The sequence below is a fragment of the Macrobrachium nipponense genome, chromosome 39, assembly GCF_015104395.2.
Source record: "Macrobrachium nipponense isolate FS-2020 chromosome 39, ASM1510439v2, whole genome shotgun sequence".
NCBI classification, from domain to species: domain Eukaryota; kingdom Metazoa; phylum Arthropoda; class Malacostraca; order Decapoda; family Palaemonidae; genus Macrobrachium; species Macrobrachium nipponense.
The window spans coordinates 49,720,764-49,734,555 of record NC_061099.1 but is presented as its reverse complement, the minus strand read 5'-3'; the positions used below and the strand labels follow the sequence as shown (position 1 = coordinate 49,734,555).

Below are 13,792 nucleotides of genomic sequence, written 5' to 3'. Positions count from 1 at the left end.
AGGGATCGTGGTGAACTTCGAGAAGTCCGATCTCGAACCCAAGCAGAGGATGAAGTACCTGGGTATGCTGATCGACACGGTAGCAGGGCGAGTCTTCCCCGCAGACTCGTGGATCAGAAAAAATTCACCATAAATTGAAATATTGTGATAGAGACTTCCAATTTGTTTGAAAATGAAGGTAAATGATTGAATATCACAAGAATGTTAAATTTTTTGTTTAGCCAAAAATACCAATTTAAATATATATATATGTAGATGGACTATATATAGAGAGATATATATATATATATATTATATATATATATATATATATATATGGTATATGATATATATATATATCTTATTTATATATATATTTATATGTATATATATATATATATATATATATATATATATATTATATATATATGATATATATAGTATATATATATAGATTACTAATTATTATAATTATATATTATATATGATATATATAAATATATTTATAATACATTATAATATAATTAGTAGTATAATATTATATTATAATATATATATTATAATATTATTATTTATTATATATATATTATTAGTATATTATATTAATAATATTATATATATTATATTAATATATTTATATATATTATATATTATATATTATATATTATTATTTATATATATATTATTATATATATTATTTATTATTACTTATATATTTATATAATATATAATATTATATTATTAATATTATATATATATATATATTATATATTTAATATATTATATATATATATTATATATTAATATATTATTATTATTATATTATATATACTAATAATAATATTATTATATTATTATATATTATATATAATATATATAATATAGTTATATATTATTATATATAATATATATTATATATATTTAATATTATTATTATTATATAATTATATAATTATATATATATATATAATTTATATATTATATTAATATTATTATAATATTAATCTATTATATTTATTATATATTATTATAATTAATTATATTAATTATATATATATATAATATATATTATATAATTATTATATTTAATATATTTATATTAATTATTATAATTATATATATTATATTATATATTATATATTATTATTATTATTTATTATATATATATATATATATATTATATATTATATATATTATTAATTATATATATATTATATATATATATTATATATTATATATTAATATATATATATTATATATTTAAATTATATTATATAATATTATATATTATTATAGTATATTATATATTAATAATATAATATAATATTATATTATTATAATAGTATATATATTATATTATTATTAATAAATTATTTATTATTATATTTATATATATTATATATTATTAATTATATTAATTAAGAGTATATATATATTAATTATAATTATATATTAATTATATTATTATATATTTATATATATATATAGTGTTATAATATTATATAATTATATATTTAATTATAATATATATATTATTATATATGATATATTATATTATAATATATATTATTATATATTATATACATATATAATATAATATATATATATATATATATATATATATATATTATATATTAATATTATTTTTATATATCTATATATTATATATTATAATATTAATATATATATATATATATATATATATATATATATATATATATATATATATATATATATAGTATATATATATCTATATATTATTATATATATACATATATATATATAAGATAAATATTATATATTATATATATTATAATATTATATATATAATAATTATATATAATTATATATTATATATATATATTAATATATATATATAGATATATAATTAATATATTATATATAATAATAATATTATATATATATTATTATATAATTATATATTATAATTATATATATATAATTAATATTATATATATATATATATATATATATATTATATATATATATATATATATATATATATATATATATTTATATTATATATATATATATATATATATAACATTATATACATATATATATATATATATATACATATAGTATATATATTATAATATTATATATTAATAACTATATATATATATATATAAATCATAATAATATAATATATATAATACAAATTATATATATATATATATATATATATATATATATATATCTATCATCTTTTATCATTTTGAAATATTTGCATATAAATCACGTTAAATAGAAATAACTCTACCAAAATGGTAGAAAAATGCGATTGTAAGCTAAAACTCTTACATTCTAGTATTATTCAATCACTTACCTTCATTTTGCAATAAACGGGAAGTCTCTAGCACAATATTTCGATTTATGATGAATTTTTGAGAAAAAAAATTTTTCTTCCCTCCGTGAGTGGAATCTTGGGTGTAAATCTCTGAAATGCTTGAGTCACATTGTCGTAATATTTGCACTGTTTTATATTAGCCGTTACATGAGTTTTATATGTGAAAATGTGCTCAATTTCATGTAGAATACAACAAAAAATAACTCATGATCGTAGCTTTTATCGCTTTTGAAATATTTGCATATAAATCACAATAAATGAAAAAAATTTGACATTTAGCCAACTTTAACTGGACCGAAATGGTCGAAAAATGCAGTTATAAGCTAAAACTATTACAGGCTAGTAATATTCAATCAATTACATTCATTTGCAACCTTCGTGAAGTCTAGCACAATATTTTGATTTATGGTGAATTTTTTGAAAAAAAATTTTTTTTTTTACGTCCGCGCGTTACGAATTCATGCATAATTTTGTGATAATATTTTCTCTGTGTTGCTTTGATCATTTTACAATTAATTATATACCAAAATGTTCACAATTTAGTGTACAATACAACTAAAAAAATTAACTCATTAGCTTTAACTGTTTTGCTCACAGTGCGATTTGTATACAATTATATATGAAATTTTTTTCGCGTTGTCATATATTCCAATATGTATAGTATATGATAATGATATTTTTTTCATTTCTGATGGTTGCATACTAAACTTTAGGCAATGACTAAAAAAGGAGCCTAAAATAAACTCTTAATCTTGAAAACTAAGCGTGCTGTGATTTTTTGAAAAAAAAATTTATTGTTATGATACAATAAAGTTTTATACATACTTACCTGCAGATATATACTTAGTTAGACTCCGTCGTCCAGACAGAAATTCAAATTTCGCGCGCCACGCTACAGGTAGGTCAGGTGATCTACCGTCCTGCGTTTTGCTGGTGGCAGGAAATAGGAACCGTCCCCGGTTTTCTACAGGTTCTTTCTCTCTACCACCTGTCTCCTGCGGGGAGGCTGGGTGGGCCATTAATCGTATATATCTGCAGGTAAGTATGTATAAAATTTTATTGTATCATAACAATATCATTTTTATACATTCAACTTACCTGTCAGATATATACTTAGCTGATTGGCACCCTCGGTGGTGGGTAAGAGACAGCTAAATACTGAAATAGACAGGTAAACAACATATGTTGTAGGTACAAATAAACCTTGGTTCCTACCTGATTAAGCGGAAGACTTCGTGGCTACTGCCCAGGAGTCTGCTTCGCTTCAAGAGCCTCAGCGAGATAGTGATCTATGGCTAAGAGATCTTGTGGGTCTGCCTGGGTCTGCCAATGGGGTCTTATCCACTTACTCGGCAGAGCCTAAATGGCCTTTGTCAATGGGTGCTAATCCACTAATATGACAATACACCTGCTTTAAAAAAGCATATACGAGGAGTCAAAAAAACATAATCATCCCGACCACCTGATCCTAACACCTGTGTTAGTTCTAAAGATTGTAAGGAGTATCCCCAACTCCTGACAACAACCCAAAAACTCAACACCACAATATACGCACACACAAAAGTACAAAAAAAAAATTTGTACACCCTTATTTGTCGGATATTTCTCGGTTCCTTCTGACAAAAAGCAACGGCCGCCTGTGCGACGTCTAGTGCCTTTGACAGTCGAAAACCAAGAACATCTCTAACTATAGGGTTTACGTACATACACATAATTAAGGATCAGTCTTTGCTCCAAGTCCCAGCACCATATCCGCTGACACAAACGGACCGAGAGAGAAGCACTTCTCATAAGTTACCCTGACGTCCTTCAGGTAATGAGTTGCAAAAACTGAATTGCATCTCCAATATGTCGCTTTGAGAATATTCTTCAGCGACATATTCCTTTGAAAGGCTAGAGACGTAGCAACCGCTCGAACTTCATGAGCTTTAACTCTAAGAAGTTTGAAGGAGTCATCTGGGCAAGCATTGTGAGCCTCAGTAATTACACTTCTTACAAAGAAGGCTAAGGCGTTCTTAGACATGGGTCTTTTAGGATCCTTTACAGAACACCATAGACCCTGTTGACAACCTCCCAGCTGCTTCTTTTTACTCGGGTAAAATTTAAGGGCTCTGACCGGGCAAAGGGACCTCTCAATTTCTTTGCCTACTAGGTTCGACCGGCCCTTTACTTCAAAGCTCCTGGGCCAGGGCTTTGAAGGATTTTCATTTTTCGCCAGAAATAAAGTCTGGAATGAACGAATGGCAGCATCTCCTTTAAAACCAACAGTAGAATCAAGAGCGTGTATCTCGCTCGTTCTTTTGGCTGTAGCGAGAGACAACAGGAATAAACATTTTCTCGTAATGTCTCTTAAGGAGGCAAGGTGTGGAGGTTCGAACCTCTTCGAGGTTAGAAATTTTAGGACTACGTCCAGATTCCAGCTCGGGGTTCTAGGAGTATTGATTTTTGAAGTCTCGAAAGACCGGATCAGATCATGAAGATCCTTATTATCAGCTATTTCCAGGCCTCTGTTCCTGAAAACAGCTGAAAGCATACTCTTATATCCCTCTATAGTGGATACGGAAAGATGCGATTCCTCCCTCAAGAAAAGAAGGAAATCTGCAATGTTGTTCACAGAGGTATTGGAGGAGGACAGCTTCTTCGATTTACAATATCTCCTAAAGACTTCCCACTTCGATTGACAGACTTGTATAGTCGAAGGTTTACGGGCTCTAGCGATAGCCTTTGCAGCTTTTTGAGAAAAGCCTCTCGCTCTGACGAGTCTTTCGATAGTCGAAAGGCAGTCAGAGCGAGAGCGGGGAGGTTTTGATGATACCTCTCGAAGTGGGGTTGTCTGAGCAGATCTGCTCTGTTTGGAAGAGATCTGGGGAAGTCCACCGTCCATTCCAGTACCTCTGTGAACCAATCTTGAGCTGGCCAATATGGGGCTATTAGAGTCATCCGCATCCCCTTTGAGGCCACGAATTTTCTGATTACTTTGCCCAGAATCTTGAATGGGGGAAAGGCATATGCATCGAGGCCCGACCAATCTAGTAGAAGGGCGTCGACTGCGAATGCTCTCGGATCCTCTACTGAAGAGCAGAAGATGTCTATCCTTTTGGAGAGGAACGTGGCAAACAGGTCTATGTGAGGTCTCCCCCATAGAGCCCAAAGACTTCGACAGATCTCTGAGTGGAGGGTCCACTCTGCGGGAAGGACCTGGTTCCTCCTGCTCAGTCTGTCTGCTCTCACGTTCCTCTCTCCTTGGACAAATCTCGTGAGGAGGATGATGTTTCTCTCCTTTGCCCAGACCAAGAGATCCCTCGCCAGTTCGAAGAGGGAGAACGAATGAGTCCCGCCTTGCTTTCGGATGTATGCCAGAGCGGTGGTGGTGTCCGAGTTGACCTGGACCACCCTGTCTCTTGACTATTGATTCGAAGCACTTGAGGGCAAGATGTATGGCTATCAATTCCTTGCAGTTGATGTGCCATGACACCTGTTCCTTCGTCCAGGTGCCCGACACTTCTCTCGTTCCTAGCGTCACACCCCATCCCGTTTCCGAAGCGTCGGAATACAACACTTGGTTTGGGTTCAGCACGGATAAGGACACCCCCTCGTTCTTTTTGAGAGGGGTTAACCACCATTTCAAGTGATTTTTTACTTCGAGAGGTATATGAAACGAGTCCGAAAGTTGCCCTGTCTTCCAGTTCCATACTTTTTTTTAAGAAGAACTGCAGGGGGCGAATGTGAAGCCTCCCTAGGGAAAAGAACTGTTCCAGCGAGGAAAGAGTCCCTAGAAGGCTCAACCATTCCCTCGCTGAACTTTGTTCCTTCCCTAAGAAGTTCGAGACTTTCATAAAGCCTCGTATGAGCCTTTCCTGCGAAGGAAAAACTCGAAAACCCCGAGAATCCATCTGAATCCCCAGATAAACCAGGTTCTGGCTGGGGATCATCTGAGACTTCTCGAGGTTTACGAGTAATCCTAGAGATCGAATATATGTCTAAGGTCGTTTTTAGGTCCTCCAAACACTGTGTCTCCGATCTGGCCCTGATTAGCCACTCGTCTAAGTAAAGGGAGATTTTTATTCTCCTTAAATGAAGCCATTTCGCTACATTCTTCATTAGGTTCGTAAAAACCTGAGGAGCTGTGGATAGGCCGAAACACAAGGCCCTGAACTGAAAAATCTTCCCCTTCATTAAGAAACGAAGGTACTTCTTTGACGAGGGATGAATGGGAACATGGAAGTAGGCGTCTTGTAAGTCCAGGGAGACCATCCAATCTCCTGGACGTAGGGCCGACATCACCGATGCAGAAGTCTCCATGCGGAACTTCTCCTTTTCTACAAATCGGTTCAGAGCACTTACATCTAGAACCGGTCTCCACCCTCCGGAAGCCTTCGGGACTAGAAAAAGGCGGTTGTAAAATCCCGGAGAGTGTGGATCTAGTACCGGCTCAATGGCCCCCTTGTTCCACATCTCCTCTACCATCTGAAGGAGCGTGTTTCTCAGCACAGGGTCTTTGTAACGAGCTGACAGTTCCCGAGGAGTTGAAGTCAGGGGAGGTCTGTCCCTGAAGGGGATGCGATATCCCTTCCTCAGAACCGAAATCGACCAAGGGTCGGCTCCTCTCTTTGCCCAGGCTTCCGAGTATTCCAGTAGCCTGGCGCCCACTAGTGTTTGGAGGTTCTGCATGTTATTTTCCCTTCTTAAAGGGACGGAAGGCTGATCTTCCTCGCTTGTCGGAAGTCTTCCTTTTGAAGGGGGGTTGTGTCTTGGGACCTCCACGAAAGGGCTGTTGAAACGGATGTGAGACTTTCTTAGCAGCCGTCGTAACCGTTCTGTTCTTCTTTGCCGATTGGACAAGAAGGTCTTGTGTCGCCTTCTCAGTAAGTGAGTGGGATATCTCCTTCACTAACTGAGAAGGGAACAGATGTTCTGATAAAGGAGCGAACAGCAAGGCAGTTCTCTGAGAAGGAGAAACAGCCTTGGTCAGAAAAGAACCAAAAACCGCTCTCTTTTTTAGTATCCCTGCTCCAAAGAGGGAAGAAACTTCTCCAGAACCATCCTGGACTGCCTTATCAATACAGGCCAGAATGCTATGAAGCACTTCTGGGCTAAGACTTTCCAATTCTTGAGACTTAGAAATTACCCCAAGGGACCAGTCTAAGAAATTAAATACTTCCAGCACGTGGAAGAGTCCCTTGAGGAGATGATCCAAATCAGACATGCTCCAAGTAGATCGTGCAGAGGATAAGGCTTGTCTCCTGGAAGAGTCTACCAGACTCGAGAAATCCGACTCCGCAGAAGCAGGAAGAGACAGACCCATATTCTCCTGTTTCGTACCAAATGCCTCTTCTACCTGTCAGTCTGGCGGGAGGCATACAGAAGACAGTCTTTCCTAATTCTTTCTTGGAGTTCATCCAAGAACCGAGAGACTGGAGAGCCTTCTTCATTGAAATGGCCGGTTTCATTTTCAAGAAAGAAGAGGACTTATATGGCTTATTGCTCGAATAGAGAGACCGAGGAGAAGGCGGTGCGGCAGGGCTCAGCGACTCTCCGTATTCCTGGAGCAGAAGTGCGGATAAAGTCTTATAATTCGACAGTCCTTCATTAGCAGGAGCTTCGTCTTCCGAGATATCCTCTAGCTCGAGCCCAGCTGAAGGAGAACGATCTCTTGCAACGGACAAATCCTCTGTAGGTCGCACATATTCTGAATTAGGAGAGCGTCTGTTCGGGGGAAGGACTGGTGGAAAAAGACTCTACGTTCTTTTGTAAGAGAGCTGGAAGTCCTTTCTATTCTCTTACATGATACCACCGATCTTTCCTTCTGAAGTCCCAAAGAGGAAGATCGCTTCCGAGGAGAAGAACTCTTGGAAGGCGATTCTAGCCTGGAAGGTTCCGCATGTCTGGAACGTTCCGCTTTTGTGGAAAGTTCTTCGCGCTTGGAGAGTTCCTCTTGTGCGGAAAAATCCGCTCGTCTGGAAAGTTCCACTCGTTTGGACTGTTCCACTCTTCCGGAAAAAGATTCCCGTTTGGAAAGTCCCAAGCATCTTGAAGGCGATCTGCGCCTTGAAGTTCCCGCTTGTTCGGAAGGATCCGAGCGCTTGGAAAATTCTGCTTAAGTGGAATGCTTGGAAAGTTCCGAGCGCCTGGAAGGCGATTCATGTCTGGAAGCTTTCGCGCGTCTGGAAGGTTCCGCGCGCCTGGAAAGTTTGGAACGTTCGGAATGTTCCACTCGCCTGGAAGATTCCGCGCGCTTGGAAGATTCCGCACGTCTTATGGAAAGTTCTTCCACGGGTAAGGAGAGTTCGGAACGTCCGTTTACTCTCCTCTCTCCCAGAAAGTTCTCCTTGCCTGGAAAGGGCTTCTGTCCTAACTGGCGCTTCTCGCCAAGATGGTTCTTCCGGGTCTGAAGTAAACCACTCATCTATAGGAGCTCGTTGCTTGGGAGAAGACGGAACAATCTTAGGAACCTCTCGTTTAGAGGGAGGAACCTCTGAGAGCGCTGCGGACCTCTTTATAGGAAGGGAGTTATCCTTCCTACGAGGTTTCTTGGAAAGAACTCCAACTAATGAGGAGATCTGTTCCTGCATTTTTTGTAGGATCTGAGCAGTCGTCGCATCTCTGTCTTTGTCGAACAAGGGGAGTGAGATCTGGAAGGCGTCTGAGTACTCCCTTACAGCACTTGGAGGTCAGGTTCTCTTTTTGGTTTTTTACCGAAGATGCATCTTCTGGAAAATGTTCGGGACTTGAGTCAAGAGCCGTAGCTTTCCAGCTCCTCTTCAAGGGGCGAGAAAGATTCGCGTCTTTCCACCCTCTTCTAGGTGAAGGCGACTCTGACGACGAAAAGCACTCGCGAAGGATGCTTTTCCTATAGCGATCCCTGGCAGTCTGAGGCGTAACAGAACCTGCCGAAGGGACGCCGACCAGTGGGGAACCTCTACAACCTTCGTACGGCTTTCGACATCATCCTTCTCCCCCCCCTCCCCTGGGCCAGGGAGCTTGGAAGAGGTCTAGACCTGGAAGCGTTGTAGAGCCGATCAGACGCCCCTTCCACTACACTGGGGACACTCACATCACTGTCCACTGTTAATTCACCACTCTTACCTTCTAATGCCGCCATTTTGAGCTGCATTCTATGAAGGGTAGCCTTCAGATCCGCAATTTCCGATGCTGAATCTGTAGGATTTAAGATGGGTGAAGGGGCAGAAATAGGGGGAGAAGGATAATTATGCATTCATGGGGAGAAGCTAGAAAGCTAGAAACTAGTTCGCTAGACCTAGATCTACTTCGGCTTTTGGAAGCTTTCCTCAGCCTATCCCTTTCTAGCTTCTTCATATAAGAAGGAAGATTCTTCCATTCTTCTGCACTCAGGTTCTCGCACTCTTTACAGGTGTTAGCAAAAGAACATTCATACTTTCTACAACGCCTGCATACAGTGTGAGGATCTACCGAAGTTTTCGGCATTCTCACCCTGCAGCCCTCATTCACACACCTCACAACAACACTCGAGTCAGACATTCTTAGAAAAATCCAAAATCAAGTCCAAGAAACGGTCCACAATAGCGTATGCCAATACAACGATCCAGGTACGTCACCAAAAGTCGGTCAAGAAGATCAATTGCGATGAAAAAAGAATTCCAGCCAGGAGATACCAACAACAATGTTGACAGTACCGGCGACAGAAAGAATCTGATAGAAAACGGGAATGGTTCCTATTCCTGCCACCCAACGGCAGGACGGTAGATCACCTGACCTACCTGTAGCGTGTGGCGCGAAATTTGAATTTCTGTCGGGACGACGGAGTCTAAAGCTAAGTATATATCTGACAGGTAAGTTGAATGTATAAAAACTTTTTTTCATACAATCAACTTACCTGTCAGATATATACATAGCTAAGACTCCGTCGTCCCCGACAGAAATTCAAATTTCGCGGCACACGCTGCAGGTAGGTCAGGTGATCTACCGCCCTGCCCTGGGTGGCAGGACTAGGAACCATTCCCGTTTTCTATCATATTTTCTCTGTCGCTTGGAATGTAAACAACGTTTGCAGTTCCTCCTGACTTGATTTTTTTATTTCATCGCCATCGATCTTCTGGGCTATCTTTTGCAGGGAAGTACTGGGTCTTTGGTTCGGCATACGCATATTAATTTGTTTTAATAACTTTGGCTTCGAAAATTTCGAAGAATTGTTTGCGTGTAACTACCGAACTTTTCGGTAGACACTCACATAGTTTGCAAGAAGGGAAATTTTAATATTTATTCATTAATAACGTGTATTAAATGTTAGAATTGATTGAGGAAGTTTAAGCTAACTTCCTTCTTGAGGAAGTCAGAAAAAATAGAATTTGTTACGCTTCCTTTAGAAGTTTTTATAGCTCTCGCACAAACGAGCAGTTAGAGCATTAACAATACTAGTAGTGTTGTATCCTCATCTCCTTCTTACTTCACAGAATCTTCAAATTCATATTGCAATTTGAAGACAAAGGAATGTAGCTCAAAATACGAGCTATTGAAAGGTAAGAAGTGATTTTAGTGTTCCCCTTTGCAGTGGAGGGTGCGTCTGATCGGCTCTGTCTCGCTCCCAGGCCTAGACCTCTTCCAAGCTCCCATGCCCAGAGGAGAAGGAAGTCGAAAGCCTTACGGAGGTTATAGAGAATCCCCACCGGTCAGGCGTCCCCTCGGCAGGTTCTGTAGCACGTCCCAGACTGCCAAGTTCGCCATTGGATTAAAGGCGTCCTATAAAATAATGAGGGCGGCGCGCCCGATCGGCTCTGTCTCGCTCTCAGGCCTAGACCTCTTCCAAGCTCACAAACCCAGAGGAGAAGGAGTGTCGAAAGCCGTAAGGAGGTTTCAGAGAATCACCTCCGGTCGGGCGTCCACTCGGCAGGATCTGTAGTAGCGTCCTAGACTGCCAAGGATAACCGTTGGAAAGGTATCCTATAATAGTGATTTCGTTATCCGATTCCTCATCGGAAAGGGGGAAGTTCTGACGAATTTTCGAGACCTTCTAAAGTTATTAGAAATCTCTAAGTAACTGGATTATATCCCGGAAAGTATTACGGAAGTATATCCTCCTTCCCCTAAATCGGATACGGAGAAGTAAGAAGTAGCTGCGAAGATCCTGGGAAAGTTACTACAGCAGATATCTTCGTTGATTGGAGTACTAAGGAGGTCCTTCTCGAAAGAGGACCTCTTCCTTCTGGAATCCCGTCCGCTAGAAGTCTCTGAGAACTCGGACGAGGCACCTATCAAGAGTCTTGGTGGATAAGGAGAAAGAAGTTTCATATTCGAAGAATTTTCTTGAAGATGCAAGATATTATCTTTCTCGCAACAGACTGCTCAGGACCGCTTCAGAAAAAGCGTCCTGCGAGAGTGTTTCTCTTCTGCTTCTCCTTCACTTATATGAGGGTGGAAAGACTCGGATCTTTCCAAGCCCCTGAAAAGGCTTTGGAAGAACCTTCTTTGAACTCGAGCCAGAGCCCTTCACTGATGAAGCTCCCTCCTCGATCAAGAAGGTGAAGTTGTGTCGACGTCCCCCTATATGGACGTAGCGGATCGTACTCCTACGAGGTCTCCCTCCCCTCACATTGAAGAAGGCGCGGGAGAAGCTTCTAAGAGTATCCTACTGGCTGTTCAAGAGAAGCTAGCCTCCTTGGTAGGAGTTATGGCTAGACATCCTCCTCGTAAGAAGGACGTTTCTCTTCCGATCAAGAAGTCTCGTACTCTCTCTCTCCTGCCAAAAACGAGGCGTCTTTCAGACATGAAGCTTCGTCTTCTAAAACAAGTAGAGGAAGATTTTCGGTCTAGTTCGAGAGCAAGAGAGGCATATACCAGACAAGATGTCGCACAGAGGACACCAGCTAAACGTGAGGCGTCTTCCAGGCGCGAGGCGTCATACAGAGGCGTGGAATCAGCCAGACGCGAGACTATAGCCAGGACTTATTCCGGACGTGAAGCTTCATCGAAGCACGAGGCGCCAGCCAAGTTTTTGGCGCCAGCCAGGACGCCAGTTGAGTGCGAGTCATCTTCCAGGCGCGAGGCGTCTTCCAGATGTGAGCAGTCAGCCAAGCGCGAAGCGTCAGCCAGGACGCTCGGCGGACGAGAGGCGTCATACAGGCGCGAGGCGTCTTCCAGATGCGAGGAGCCAAGGCTCCAACCAAACGTCAGCCAGACGCCAGGCGCCAGGATCTCAAGCTTCTTTGTGTTTGGAGATAGCTTTCACAAGCTCTCCTATTTTTGAGATTTGTCACAAGATCAGTTGGTTTTCCTGACAGGGACACAAGATGTCGCCACAGGCGACCGTAGCCCCATGTCAGGAGGGACTGTGACAGTGGGGAAGTTTCTAACTAGAACAATCTTCTCATGACAGGGAATTAATGTTCGCCTAAGCGACTTCATCTCTGTCATGAGGGTTTGTTTCGGAGAAATAGTCCCTCTCTTTGTGAGAGAGGGCTCTCTCCTTAGGGTGACTCCCTCTCTTTACCAACATTTGGAACAAGGGATGGAAGCCATAATAGACTAGGAAGTCAGGAGGGTGCAGGTCTTTCAGATTACAAGACCCTTAGCAACCCGTTTTCATTACAGCTCTATGTCCACATGTAATAGAAAACTGGAATGATTCTCTTCGATCCTTGCTTCTTGTTAGGATCTCCTTCGTCTAACACTAAATTGTATTACAAAGATAGAAATTTTTCCATTCTCCCTCGGCCTCGGAGGAAAGAAAGAATGTAAAAGAAAAAAATCATCCTTTAGACTACGGTATGGTCAAGTCATATGCACACACCCGAAGTAGACTACAGTTTCTTACATCCTTACATAGGTTTCCTGATTAATGATGTTTACCTGAAATGTGCAGCTTTATAATGGATTCTTATACGGCAGAGCACGATATGAGATAATTATCTCATGCTTTTTTAGAAACCCATGAAGTCAGCATAATCTTTTTAGAATCGAATTTGCTCAGGAGAAGATGGATGAGTTCGATGGGAAACATGCCTTTTCGTGTCAGAAGGATGTCCCTGGATGGACTATAATACGTTTTAATAGCTCCCGGAGCAAGCTAGAAGCGCCAGAAGCGTAAGATTCACCTAACAGGATCTTTTTCTCGATTTAGCGATTTATTAACCTATAAGTCCATCAATCTCTATCTTATCTCTAAGAACATCGAGAATTTCTCTTTTTACTCCACTGTTCCCGTTTATAAATAGAAGCTATTGAGACAAGAACACTGAACGAAACGATATCAAGAGGTTCGTGGTATCAGTTTGCACTTCCGAGACAACCTTCTCGATCAACGATAACTGTTAAACATCAGTATAACATTTATTGGAAGAGTTGTGAAGTCTGAGAGAACCTTCTTTATAGATCTCTTCGCGAAGTGTAATAAGGACTTTCTTCCTACAAACGCTGCTGAACCTTATCTCGAACAAAAGGTTACAATACGCCATCTTTACTGTTAAG

At 39.0% G+C, this 13,792-nt stretch overlaps 1 long non-coding RNA gene across 1 annotated transcript in view; it reads left to right on the top strand.

Moving 5' to 3' along the window:
• Positions 1–13,792, top strand: part of LOC135210333 (uncharacterized) — a 110,866-nt gene that overhangs the window by 77,014 nt on the left and 20,060 nt on the right. The window lies entirely within an intron of this gene.